This window comes from Nelumbo nucifera, chromosome 1 (genome assembly GCF_055504915.1).
Source record: "Nelumbo nucifera cultivar China Antique chromosome 1, China Antique-T2T, whole genome shotgun sequence".
In the NCBI taxonomy this organism is placed as follows: Eukaryota; Viridiplantae; Streptophyta; class Magnoliopsida; order Proteales; family Nelumbonaceae; genus Nelumbo; species Nelumbo nucifera.
The window spans coordinates 165,358,947-165,363,113 of NC_142649.1; the positions used below are offsets into that span (position 1 = coordinate 165,358,947).

A 4,167-nucleotide genomic window follows, 5' to 3' on the forward strand; every position below is an offset into this window, starting at 1 on the left:
AGCCCAGCACTTTATCGACCCGGGGCCAGGTTCCCGTACCAAGTGCGGGCTACCCCCTGAGGGTGGTGGTGAAGGCCACGCACATGCACAATTCGCTGGCCCTGGCGAGGTGCATTTGGGACTGGAAAGCGTCAACGTGGTCGTTTGGGTCGAAGGACCCATCGTACTTGTCCAGAGGTGGGAGCTTGAAATCTCTAGGCAAGGGGACCGCCAGGAGTTCTGATGCGAGGGGGGAAGGAACTGAGAGAATCGGGGCAACTCCTACCTCTTCCGAGCTCGTCTCTTCTTTGCCTCTGAGCTCTGATAGGACTCGGGTGGCGGTTCGGCGACTTCGCTGGTGCCTTCGTTGTTGAGTGGGCCTTGTACTGGCACTGCTGGCCTCTGTGTTGCCGAGCCCGATGGGCCCGGAATGCTGGTAGTCTGCTGCTGCCAGGGCGCCGAATCGGTTTTCCGTGAGTGGGAACTTGGGCTTGAAGCGCCAAGGTGTCGATCTCACGGGCGAGGTTCCCGACCCGCCTGCGAGCTGCGAGGCGGGGATGATTTTTTTCTCTCTTCGGCCTGGGGACGAGGCCTGGCTGTTATGGGGGTTCTGGGCTCTGGAGGCCTTTCCTTGGTGGGGCGTCCATCCTGCGGGGAGGCCATGACCGGCCTCGGAGCAGGGTGGCGAGGTGGAAGTAGTGGTTGGTTCAGTGGCAGTTGGGGGAACTGCTGTTGATAGTGATACTGGGAGACGTTGTGCAGCACTTGGTGCTGGTGAAACTGGTGTTGCTGGAACTGTTGCATTTGGGCTTGCATTGCCCGCATGCACTGCATCAGGTCGTCCAACCGGTTTTGGCTGACTGCTGCTAGGGGGACGGCAGTCGGTTTAGTAAAGGTTGTCTCAATAGGGGGAAGAAAGGGGATGCTTGTGGCAGGAAGGTTTACGGGCGCCACTACTTGTGGCGCACTCAAGCTGGGGATTCCATCCACCGAAAGGGGGATGGTGAACTATCCAACGCACACCACGGGAACTTGAAGTTGTTCCCGGTGGTGTTTGTCTCCATGCCACGTCTGGCGTTGCTGGAAGAGGCCATGAGTGTTGGGTTTTTTGAAGAAGAAAAGGGGGTATGAGAGTTTGGAGGGAGGCTTTTTTGAAGCGTTCCCACAGACGGCGCCAATTGTTGATGCGCAATCCGGCCGGTCTTAGCTATCAACGACCTTGCCTCTGAACTGAGTAGCAGAGAACCTGAAACGGAGGAGACGAGGAAGCTCCGGGGGGAACCCGGTGTAAAGGCTCCGAAGCTTAAGTTAGAATCCTTCAAAGGCAAGATAAAACCAGATAGCGCAAAGTTTGCATACCTCCTCTTTGGGGGTGGAGAGCCTTTTATAACCACCTCGCGCACTCACTCCTAGACTCCTGTCAGGTTGGGAATGAGTACTTCTGTTCTTCTGCCAGTTCGGGCATCATCGCCTCTGCTGGGGCAGAACCGTCACTGCTCTTTTTGTCGGAGCCGTCTCTGTAACTGGAGGTAGCGGTTGACAGGTGACGGTGGCAGGTGGCCGTTTGAAATGCGGCCGTTAGTCAGATCCCAAGTCAGTCAGGTGCGCCGCCCCTGGATACGGACTCCTTCGGTGTCAGGTACGGTGTGGTTCGTCCAGTTCAATGCTCCGGAAGCGAAGTGCCCGGAGCGGTGCGTGAGGCGAAGTCTTGAGGGGGGGCCCGAACTATCATAGGACGGGCCAGTTCGGGTCTCTGCATTGTGCGACTCGGGGCCAAGGGGAGAGTTCGGGCTCCTCGTAGGGAGTTCGAGCACTAAGTAGGGAGTTCAGGCACCTTGCAGGGAGTTCGGGCTCCTTGCAGGGAGTTCGAGCTCTAAGTAGGGAGTTCAGGCACTTTGTAGGGAGTTCGGGCACCTTGCAGGGAGTTCGGGCTCCTTGCAGGGAGTTCGAGCTCTAAGTAGGGAGTTCGGGCACTTTGTAGAGAGTTCGGACCGCTGGTCTCTTCCCTTTGGTGTTTGTTCCCTCGGTAAGTGCCGAGCTACTTGTCTTTTGCCACGTGGCGTGATTTGCGAGGTCGGGCCAAATCTTCCTTCATCATGTAGCAAATATGCTTTAATTGGTTTGCTATGCTATGCCAACTGATGAGAGTGTGGTTTGTTGATTTGCAGTACTATAATGGCTGGAGCAAGATGGCAAACAAGAAGGACGTGCCTTCACTAAAACATCTCAATCTGGGAGTGTTCATGGTGAACTTAACCAAGGTTAGTTGCTTCAAATATGTAGCAAATATGCTTTAATTGGTTTGCTCTACTATGCCTACTGATGAGAGTGTGGTCTGTTGATTTCTGATACTGATGAAGGGTTCTCTGATGGGGCCCTATTGGAATCCAATGGCAACTGAGATAGCGGTTGTAGTACACGGCCAAGGAATGGTTCGCATAGTCTTCATCATTCTGCAAAAACAAGAGGTTTAAGGTCGGAGAGGGAGATGTCTTCGTCGTTCCACCTTTCCACCTTACAGCCCAGATTTCGTTCAATAACAATTCGTTTGTTATCATGGGGTTCAGTACAATGGCAAAGAAAAACCACCCTGAGTTCCTAGCTGGGAAAAGCTCGATGCTTCGAAAATTGGATAGAGACATCTTGGCGAAGTCGATGAATGTCTCCACTTCAACAATTGATGAATTACTAAGTTCTGGAGACTCGATGATCTCAGATTGCACATCATGCGCAGAGGAGGAAATTCAGAGGGAAAGGCAAGAGCGGGAGGGGGAACATAGGAAGAGAGAGCATCTAGAGCAAGAGGCAGAGACAGAGGAGGAAGAGGAGGGACAGCAAAGGCAGGGAGAGGAGGAACAGAGAAAGCGAGAGGAGCAAGAGGGGGAGACAGAGGAGGAAGCGGAGAGAAGACAAGAGCAGAGACAACGAAGGCAGGGAGAGGAGGAAGAGGGCGGGGAACAAGAGCAAGAGGCAGAGACAGAGGAGGAAGGGGAGAGAAGACAAGAGGAGAAGCAACGAAGGCAGGGAGAGGAGGAAAAGAGTAAAGGCGAAGAAGGTGGTGGAAGCGAGGATGAATGAAGAAAAACCTTGAGAAACATTATTCTCCCGCCTCAATCCTCACCCGAGTCTTGATGATGGGATTGGAGAGTGATGGGCCCCGTTAGGAGACAGAACATCGTTTTGCTTGAATAAACAAATTAAAAAGAAACGGTTCAGTCTTCCGATCAGTAATCGGGTCAAGCAGGAAGCTTCCTTGCACGAACCATCCTATTCCTATACGATAGAAGGGGATAGCGTGGTCAATCCAGACCGTACATATACTAAATAGGTCACATGTCCAATCCTAAGCTTGATATTAGAGATATACCCGAATAGTTGATTATTCCATCTCATTCCCTAAAATAAATAATTATTTTAGGGAAGGGTATAACATTTATGATGTTGAATCAATCAAAGAACACCAAGGGTGCTTAATATTTTTCTTCACCTTCTTTCTTCTGTAATTTAGCTGTTATTCTTCTTTATCGGGTCTGTGCTTCTCTCTCTCTCTCTGCGCAAGTATTCCAGTATTGATTCCTGTAATAGAAAGTATTTAGTTGGCTTATGCAATAATTAACTGAGTTTCGTTTTACATCTTTTTCATGTAGGGGCCAGACCTATCCTCCATCTTAAATTTGCGGATCCCACTTTGGACGTATTTGGACGGTGCCAAGGCAACATTAAATGCACAGAAATTGCCTCTACCAGCTCCAGGCAGGGACTATCTTTTCTTTCCTTTTCTCTCATAATACATTGCATTCATTTTCCTATTTAATCCTTAATATGTTAATTCTCATATTTTATATGGATGATGGATCTCATTATCACATTAGAAAAATAATGTTTTAATCATCTGATGTTCCACAACCACAAGCAGGTAATTTTCTCTTAGTTAATAGGAAATTGAGTGATAGTGATAAATTGACTCTGACTCTGCAACTTCCCATTGGCTTAAGAACAGAGGCCATAAAAAGTAGCACACTGTAGATTCTTTATGTCCATATTTCTTCTTTACTGGTGTATCTATCTATCATACTTTCTTGCTGTAGATTTATATTAACTGCCATTTTCATTTATTTAGATGCATGAAGGTGTATGGTTTGTATTTGAATACAACTTACATTCCTTTTTCTATGAAATTCAGATGAC

At 49.4% G+C, this 4,167-nt stretch overlaps 1 long non-coding RNA gene across 1 annotated transcript; it reads left to right on the forward strand.

Moving 5' to 3' along the window:
- Positions 1 to 2,116: 2,116 nt before the first annotated feature.
- Positions 2,117 to 3,815, forward strand: LOC109114153 (uncharacterized). Its single transcript, XR_016084350.1, has 3 exons — positions 2,117 to 2,240; positions 2,340 to 3,507; positions 3,627 to 3,815. It is a non-coding gene; the product is annotated as an uncharacterized LOC109114153 (long non-coding RNA).
- The last annotated feature ends 352 nt before the right edge of the window (positions 3,816 to 4,167 follow it).